The sequence below is a fragment of the Hipposideros armiger genome, unplaced genomic scaffold, assembly GCF_001890085.2.
Source record: "Hipposideros armiger isolate ML-2016 unplaced genomic scaffold, ASM189008v1 scaffold_26, whole genome shotgun sequence".
NCBI lineage: Eukaryota > Metazoa > Chordata > Mammalia > Chiroptera > Hipposideridae > Hipposideros > Hipposideros armiger.
In genome coordinates this window covers 908,818-918,828 of record NW_017731376.1, presented here as the reverse complement: position 1 = coordinate 918,828, position 10,011 = coordinate 908,818, and positions in this window count along the sequence as shown.

Below are 10,011 nucleotides of genomic sequence, written 5' to 3'. Positions count from 1 at the left end.
CCCCACCAACACTTATTATTGTCTTTTTTAGTATAGTTGTTCTACCAAGTGTGACATGGTATCTCATTGTGATTTTTATTTGCATTTTCTGAATGATTAATGATGTTGGGCATCATTTTTTTTTTTTTTTGGTCATTTGTATATCTTGAAGAAATGTCTATTCAGGTCCTTTGCCAATTTCAAAACTGTGTTATTTGTCTTATTATTATTATTATTAATAAATTATAGAAATTCTCTACATATTCTGGTTACAAGTTCTTTGTCAGAAATATAATTTTAAAATATTTTATCTCATTTGTGAGTGGTCTCTTTACTTTCTTGATAGGGTTCTTTGAAGTTAAAATTATTGTTTTAATATTCAATGTATTTGGTATTTCTTTTGTTGTTACTTGTACTTTTGATATCATATCTAAGAAACTATTGATTAAGCCAAGGTCACAAAAATTTACTCCTCTGTTTTTCTAAGAGTTTTACTGTATTAGCTCTTACATTTAGATCTATGACATATTGTAAATTAATCTGTGTGTCTGGTGTGAGTTAAGAGTCCAATTTATTCTTCTGCATGTAGATATCCAGTTGTCCAAGCACCATTTGTTGAAAATACTATTCTGTTCCCATTGAATCATCCTGGCACCTTGTTGAAAATCATTCGATAATATAAGGTTCATTTCTGGATTCTCAATTCTATTCCATTTATTTACTTTCAACAACACAAATTTATAATATTACAGTTTTGGAGGCCAGACATTTAAAATGGTCTCACTGGGCTAAAACCAACTTGTTTGCAGGGCTATGTTCCTACTGGTGGCTCCAGGGGAGGCTTGCCTTTCCTAGCTTCTAGAGACTGCATGTATTCCCTGACTTGTGTCCCTCTTCCACCTTTGAAATCAGTAATTGCATCACTCTGACCTCCACTTCTGTCATCACATCTTCTCTGACTCTCTTCTGCTCTCCTCTTTCACATATAAGGACATTTGCGAATACATTGCGCCTACCCAACTAATCCAGGGTAATCTCTGTATCTTTAACCTAATGACATCTGCAAATTCTCTTTTGCCATGTAAAGTAACATAGCCCCAGGTTGTGGGGATTAGGACATGGACATTTTTGAGGAGGCTGCTTTGGTTACTGTAGCTCTGTAGTAAGTTTTGAAATCGAGAAGTATGAATCCTTCAGCTTGTTTTTTCTCGATTATTTTGGCTATTCTAAACCCCTTGCATTTCTGTGTGAATTTTAGGATCACCTTGTTAATTTTTGCAGAAAAGCTAGCTGGTATTTTGATATAGATTGTGTTAAATCTATAGAGCTTAATATTAAGTCTTCAACCATTCCAATGTTGAATAGAAGTGATTAGAGCGGACATCCTTGAACTTCTCAATCTTAGAAGGAAAGGATTTAGTCTTTACCATTAACTATCATGTTAGCTCTGGGTTTTTCATAGATGTCTTATCAGGCTGAAGACGTTTCCTCTATGTTTAGTTTGTGGAGTATTTTTTCAATCATGAGAACATTTGTCAAATGCTTTTTCTTCACCTATTTAGATAATCATCTGGTTTTCTTTTTTTCTTACCTTTATTCTATTATTACGATGTGTTACATTAATTGATTTTCAATAACCAAAACAACCTTGCATTCCTAGAATGAATACCACTTGATCATGCTGTATAATCATTTTTTGTATATTACTAAAATTAGTTTGCTAGAATATTGTTGAGGATTTTTGCATCATTTTCATAAGAGATATTCTGCTGTAATTTTCTTTTTTTATGTCTTTGTCTGGTTTTGGTATCAGGTTTATATTGGCCTCATAGAATGAGTTAGGAATTATTCCTTCTTGTGTATTTTTGAAGAATTTGTGAAGAATTTGTATTAAATATTCCTTAAATATTTGGTAAAATTAAAGATGGGGGGGTTGTTACTTTGTGAGGGGTAAAAAGGATAACGATTGCATTGTTCTGTATACCTGAAACTAATAATACTAATAAAAATGTAAAGTCACCTGGGCCTGGGCTTTTATTGTACAATGTTTTAAAATTACTGATTAAATATTTTTTGTTATAGATTTATTCAAATTCTCTATATCTTCTTGCATCAGGATTAACAGTTTTGTGTCTTTCTAGGAATTCATCCATTTCATCTGTTACCTAATTTGATAGCATACAGTTCACTCCTAGTTATTTAAGATTACGCTTCATTTTTACATATTGAAATGTAATTTACATACAGTGAAGTGCTCATCTTATCAATGTACTGTTCTATGACTTTTAACACATGCATACAACCCAAACCTTATGAAGATACAGAACATTTTCATCTTCCCAGAAATTTTCTTCATCGCCTTTTCCAGTCTGTTTCCTTCTCTTTGCCAAAGGTAAATTATTATTCTGATTTCTATCACCATAGATTAGTTTTGCCTATTATTCAACTGAATGTAAATGGATAAAAAAATTGTATTTGGCATCTCTTAATTAACAAAATGTTTTTGAGAGTCATCCATATTATTGTATGTATTGGTAGATTGTTTCTCTTTATTGCTAAGTACCTGTAGCTCTTTTTACTGCTCAGTGGTATTCTGTTGTTTGTTTTCCAGTTGATAGACATTTGTGTTTTTAGTTTGTGGCTAGAATAGAGCTTCTATATGAGCAATATGTCATCAAAAGTTTTTTTTGTTTGCTTTTTGTTTGTTTGTTTTTTTGGGGGGCTAATGTTTTGGATAATAGCCTAGAAGTGAAATTGTTGGGTTATAGGGTGGATATATTTTAAACTATGAGGTTGGACAGTTAAGTCCATGAACTCATCCTAGAAAAAGTGCTACATACCTCATAGCTGACTATCACTACAGTAACCTTTGAAGTACTCCCCTCGGGAAGCTATGCACTGAAGCCACCACCTAATCCACCCTTCAAAGCAATTTTGGAACCCTTTTTCTGGAATGGCCATCAGAGCTGTCGTTGTGTTACCCTTGATGTCCTGAATGTCATAAAAATATCTTCCTTTCAATATTTCCTTTATCTTTAGGTAAAGAAAGACATCATTGGGGGCCAGATCAGGTGAGTAGGGAGGGTGTTCCAATACAGTTATTTGTTTACTGGCTAAAAACTCCCTCCCAGACAGTGCCGTGGGAGCTGGTGCACTGTTGTGATGCAAAAGCCATGAACTGTTGGCAGAAAGTTCAGATCATCTAACTTTTTCACACAGTCTTTTCAGCACTTCCAAATAATAAACTTGGTTAAGAGTTTGTCCACTTGGTACAAATTCATCATGAATAATCCCTTTGATATAAAAAAAAAAGGTTAGTAACATTGTTGTAACAAGTTCGTGAAGTTAATTGTCACACCTCGTATATAAGAAACTGCCTAAAAGTTTTTCAAAATACTTGTTACCGTTTTATACCGCCCCCCGCCCCCACCCCTGCACCAGCTCAATGAGGATTCACATTGTTCAAAATACTTGCCAACATCGGCACTGTCAGTATTTTTCGTATTAACCATTCCAGTATGTTTGTAGTGGTATCTTATTGTGTTTTTATTTTTAAAATAGCTTTTTGAGGTATCATTGATATACAGTAAATTACTCATGTTTAAAGTGCACAATTGCTATGTTTAGAGATAGGCATACACTTGGGAAATCATTACCACAGTCAAAATAATGAATGCATCCATTATTCTGATCCACTTTTGTAATTCCTCTCCCCTGGCCTTCTCCCCCTCCTTCATTCTCAGGAAACCGTGGATCAGCTTTCCGTTATTGCGAGTTACTTTGATGTTCTAGAATTTTATGTAAATGGAATCATAAAGTATGGACTCTATTTTTATTGGCTTCTTTCATTCAGAATAACTATTTTGAGATTCATTAATGTTGTTACATATAGCGGTTGTTTGTTCTTTTGTTGCTGAGTTGGTATTCCATTACATAAGTATACCACAACTGGTTTACCTGTTTACCTAATGATATACCTTTGGGCTGTTTTCAGTTTTTGACTATTACAAATAAAACTACTATGAACATTTATGTACAAGTCTTTGTATGAAGATATGCTTCCATTCCTTTTGGGAAATACCTAGGAGTAGATTGCTGAGCCATACAGAGGTATATGTTTAATAGTTTAAGAAACTGCCTGTTTTCCCAAGTGGCTGCACCACTTTACATTCCCACCAGCAGTGCACAAGAGCTCCAGTTCCTCTATATTCTTGCCAATATTTGGTAGACTCAGTCTTTTTAATTTTAAACATCCATAAAATGTGAAGTTATATCTCATTGTGGTTTTAATTTGTATTCCTGATGACTAATGAAGTTGGATGTCTTTTCATGTGCATTTTGCCATCCATATCTTTTTTGTTGATATGACCGTGAAATCTTTTGATCATTTTAAACATTGGGCTGCTTGTTTCTTCATTACTCAGTTTTGAGAATTCTTTACATATCCTGCATGTAACTCCTTTATAAGATATATGATTTATAAATATTTTCTTGCAGTCTGTTGCTTGTCTTTTCATTCCCTTAACATTTTTTTTTTCAAAGAGCAGAAGTTCTTAATTTAGAGAAAGTAACAGTTAGCAAATTTTCTTTTTTGGATCATGATTTTGGAGTCATATCTAAGGAATCATTTCCTAACTTAAGGTCTAAAGATTTTCTATTAAGTTTTCTTGTATAAGTTTTACAACTTGGATTTTACATTTTGTTTTATGATCCATTTTGAGTTCAAATTTTAAAGATACAAGGTATGGGTTGAGATTCTTTTTTTTTTTTGATATTTGGGTATTCAATTGTTTCAGAACCATTTCTTAAAAAGACTATCTTTTCTCTACTGAATTGCCTTTACATCTTTGTCAAAAACCAATTGACTATATATGAGTATATGTGGGTAAAATTATAAACTTTATTCTGTTTAATTAGTATTTTTTGCTATCTTTATACCATATTACAGTATCTTCATTACAAGTAGCTAAATAATAATTCTTGAAATCAGGTAGTACAAATATTCCAACTTAAAAAACAAATTGTTTGCCTACCGTTAGTCCTATGCATTTCAATAAGCATTTTAGAATCAGTCAGTTTCTACAGTAAAAACCTGTGGGGATTTTGATTGCATTGACTTTATGATGTTACCTATAGGTTCTTTTTTTTTTTAATAGACTTTTTATATTCTCTCTTCCGACTGGGTCCCTTTTGCAGAACTTTTCTTGTGTAATCACTAACACAATTCTATTTCCATCCTTCCCTTATTTTCTTGGGCATAAGTCTGTATTTTAGTCTCTTTCATCTTTTGCTTAGCAGAGCTTCCATCTCCTTAAATCTCATCCTTTATTTTATTATTTTTCCATTACTCAATACAAAGAACAAAAATGTAAGTCTGTATGGATTTCCCAAAGGCTGACATTCTGAGTACAGAAATCTAAGATGGGCCTGTAACTTAGAGGTGTTTTTCTTTATTGTAGTTCTTGGATCCTCAAGAGAACTGTGGGATGTACTCATTTATACTTCAGGGTATGTTGCCTTGAAAGCCATCTTGGGAGAAAGCAGAGTATAAATAATAAATAAATAAAATATCCTTCCAGTTACCAGTCTTTGATATGCCAGGTGTGGTTTAAGGAACTTCTGGTAAATCCTGGATGTGGGGCATTAAGGCAGATCTGTTATCTATTATTAGGGCCTGGATATAGGAAGCCATTTTTGGATGGTTTCTTCCTCCTGGGTATCTTGAACTGGGTGTTAAAGAGTGGAACATATGTTTTAGATGTAGGAATTCATGAATAAAATGGCCTTTGGGTAAGTCTAGGTATTTTAAACATCTGGTTCTCAAATGCAGAAATTAACTTTCCGTTCCTCTTGATATAAGAACCATCACGTAGGTAGGGGGAGGCGCCAGGGTCACAGCAACAGCCTTCTAATGACCGCGTTGTCTTCATCTTGTCCTCATATTATCCTATTTTAACATTTTTATTTTCCTGAAACACAGACATGATTGTTTCTCTCTAATTTTAAAAGATTAGCCTTTGACAGTCTTCTATTTTCTTCAGAATAATGTTCAGTTTCCACCACTTGGCACTGAAAGGCTTTTACTGCTCATTTCCTTTTACCCACTACAGCTCCTAAAACTCTCAGTGTGACTAGCCTATGCATTTTCACATCCCTGTATCTGCTATTACAACTGCTAGAATCTTTTCTACTTTTGAAATTATATTCATCTTCTAATACTCCAGCCCATTGTCACCCTCTGAATGCTAACACCTGAGTTCCTTCCAAGTCACAATTACCACCTTTTCTGGCTGTGCTAGAGTTATAACAGCTAATACTCACTGTATGCTTACTAAGAGGTAGGTACTAGTATGATACTACTTTTTAGTGGACAGGCAAACAGCTGCAGCATTTCTCACTCTAGCACTGCTACTTCTTTCATCTATGACTCAAGCCTTTTGCTTTGGCCCTTAACAACTGACGGATTATGTTTCACTTGACCACATGTTTACTTTGAGAGTAGAAATTTTACTCGTTCTCCAAGGGCTCCACAATGCCTTGCAGAATGCTCTTTATCACACCTATTTATAAAAATAAAAAAATAGGTGTGACAGATTCTTTCTCGTTATGCCAGGCATCCTGCAAGCTAGCCTAAACAAAAGAGAGAAATCTATTTTAAAGAACAGAGAAATTTTAAGAAATTGAAGGGTAAGAAATGAGAATAGGAAAAGGCATCTGAAAATAAAGCAACCATTGTTTGACTCTCTCTCAGGAGTTACCTGGTTTCTTGTGTGTTTCTTTTGATCTCTCTCTCTCTCTCTCTCTCTCTCTCTCTCTCTCTCTCTCTCTCTCTTTCTCCCTCTCTCTCTCCCTCTCTCTCCGTTACCCTCTGTCTTTTACTTTATGACAGGAAATGGCTGTTCCATTCATGTAGTGACATTTTCTCTATGTTCCATGGCCAACAACTGATTGGAATTTGGGGTTTCCAATTTCTATTCCTGAAAGAGGAAATCTGAATAAGGCAGGTAGTCACCCTTTGTCCATTCACACGTAGCCCAAGGACAAGAGGCACTCTCAAAATGACCTCACAGTTGTAGAGACAGTTCTCAGGGAAGGAGAGACCTCTAAAATAGTATTTATTTTAAATTAATGGTCACGTCTTGATAAATTAATATTTTATTTGCTATGTTTACTGTGTATTGTTCTGGTAAGAATGATCTGTTTTGTTGCTTTTTAAGTGAAAATGTAGACAAAAAAAGATAACAAGTTTGAACCTTTCAACCCCAGAATGCTGTTCCTTAAACCTCATTGAGCAAGACAGCAGCAAAAACAATAAGATGTCTTTGTTTTGAGAGAAAATGTCCATGTTGCCTGTATTTTTGAAAATACTTTGTACTTGGTGGCTGGAACTTTTTAAGAAGTTTAATTATAGTATAGTGAAACCCATGCTCTCGGTGTTAATAAGTGAGTGGACACCATTCAATGCCATATTGCTTTTTAAGAGGTCTCTAAATTTTCCAAGGAACAGATAATTTCTTGGAAAAACCCACTTGGATGCAGATGACATAAATCCTTCTCAATGTATCTCTCTAGGTTTAATGAAAAGTTATGTACAATCTTACTGTCTCTGACAGGCAGTGAAAAGAAGTTTTTTTCTCACTGCTTACCTCCTTGGTAAGCTGGTGGTTCGTCACATAAAGGATTTTACCCCCCACTTGAGTAAAGTGTCAGATATTTTCCATCATTTCAGTAGAAACAGCAGCCAGATCTATCACTGCACAGTGAGCCATGCCAAAGGGAAGGATGTCCAGGAGTGGACCACAAATTGTCTCCCAGGACTTTGAATCATTGTTCATTAATTGAGTGCTGACAGTGTGTTTGCCTCTCTATTAAGTGAGAGAGAAGAAACAGATTCAACTTTCTGCGTTCAAGGTCTGAGTCAGTCAGACAGTATGTAGGTTGAAGTACTCTGATGGCTACATCTCAGGTACAAGCTGCTTTACTTACATCGTATAATTTCTTTTCATGCAATGGGGAAATTAGGATTCAATAGCACTAAAAGGTGTGAATTTCAGAAAATTTGAGAGATTAAAAGTAGTTGCCTAATAAAAAACATCAATCCTTCTCTTTTCCTTGAGTCATCTAAATCCTCTCTTTTCACCTTCAAAGCAGTAAACTAATTTGGCTTGTACTATGTATAGAAGAGAATAACCCTCGGAAATCAGCCCAGATTCATTTTATTTCCCTGGAAATTTGTGGTTCTTCAATATTAGTGCAGATTCCTTGCCTATGTGATAGGAGGTAAGACTGAGTGAGAGCCAAACTTAGTCTTCATCATATTACCATGCCTTGCAAATGCCAATTATTCTAATTGGATTACCTCTCCTGTTAACAAGCCCCTTTGCTTTCTTAGACAGCTATGTGGGGAATTCTTCACAAGTTCTTCCAATCTCATATGACCCAGATGTTGTCTATATAAGGGTAAAAATGTGAACAAATCTTGAAAAACTTGAAACAACTTTAGATTGTTAAATTCCCCTGGGGCAGGATAGCTTAAGAATGTGTTACCTTCAAGTCTGTGGTGATTGATGAATTCAATAAAAAGATTTGATTTTTGATAGAAATTATATTATTATTTCTTGGAACAAGTATCGGTGATTCACAGAAGAGAATTAATTGCTCCTACATGTTATTCTGATTCCGTGAGGATGAATATGTATTTGTTTATTATATTGAGCAAGGAAAAGGAAGAATTATGGTACAGGAAATAGGAGTCAAATGGAACAAAATTGTTTATTGGCAGATACAGTGGGTTAAGGAGTTATAGTTAAAAACACAAAGTAAGAATTTTGAATTTCTGGCATAAAAAATTACTTATGATCATCAGGTGATATCACATTACTTCCAAATTGTGTTTATGGCAAAACATTTTTTTCTTAAATCTTGATGCAGAAATTAAAGATATCATTTCTTTTGCAAATCAACTGTGCATCTTATATAGCAAATTGAATAAATCAAAAGTGATTCAGTTGTAATAGATTTCTTTGATGGAAACAAAATTTTGGCTGACATTTTCTGGTTTTGGCTCAATGGTCATGTATTTCTTGTGTACCTATTATGTGCTGGAGGTTCCTAAGGTTGCAATGAGAATATATGGCTATTTTATTACTTTGTTGTCCACACTCATCATCTCAATAAACAAAGACACAATTGCGCTCCTGATAGAAGGTATTTTAATTCATGGACTTAAAACATCCATTTTTAATATAATTCTAATACCAGATCAACCTATTGGGTTGTCGGAAAAGTCATGATGCATTTTTGCAACGAAAAACATAGAAAAAATACGTCATGACTTTCCTGACAACCCAATATTTCAAGCCATTTTCTTGATCCTTTCAATGATAAAAACATTTTGGCCAGCAGAGCTATTGTGGGATTTGAACTTATTGTCAGTTGACTAGTATGGATGTCAATCCAGAGGCCACTCGGTGTAGCAGAGTAGCCCCTGGGATTTTGAAAACTTTGGATCCTTCTTCCAAAAGCATCTATAAATATGAACAGTTATTTTGAAAGCCTTCCCTGAAGTTCATGCCTTAATTCAATCATCTGGGAATAGGAAAGCAAATCCCTCACAATACACCACTAACTTGGATTTCTATGGTATTATGCACAATCTTCTCATTTATTTTTACAGTGATAGAGTGGTTTCTGAGCCAAGTTCTGCAGGCGTTTGAGGGAGAAGGAAAAGAGTTTAGATGGTTCCAAATTCTTGAAGTAAAAACCGACATCTTTTTATTTTCTTGGTGCTCTTCAGAAATGTAAACAAACACAGTAAGTTGCACACCTTAGAGCAGAAGGATGAAATTCTTGGCCTCTTGGCTCATGTTGGCAAAAATCAACTCTTTTGATTCAAAATGTTTTGTTTGTACCGCTGCCCTTTAAATTCTATTGTCTGTATTCTGAGAATTGCTTCTCCAGCTTTTACTAACTTGATTTACTAGTTTGAACCAAAAAATTAGAAAAGAGAAACTAAACTGTATAGGAGCAGTA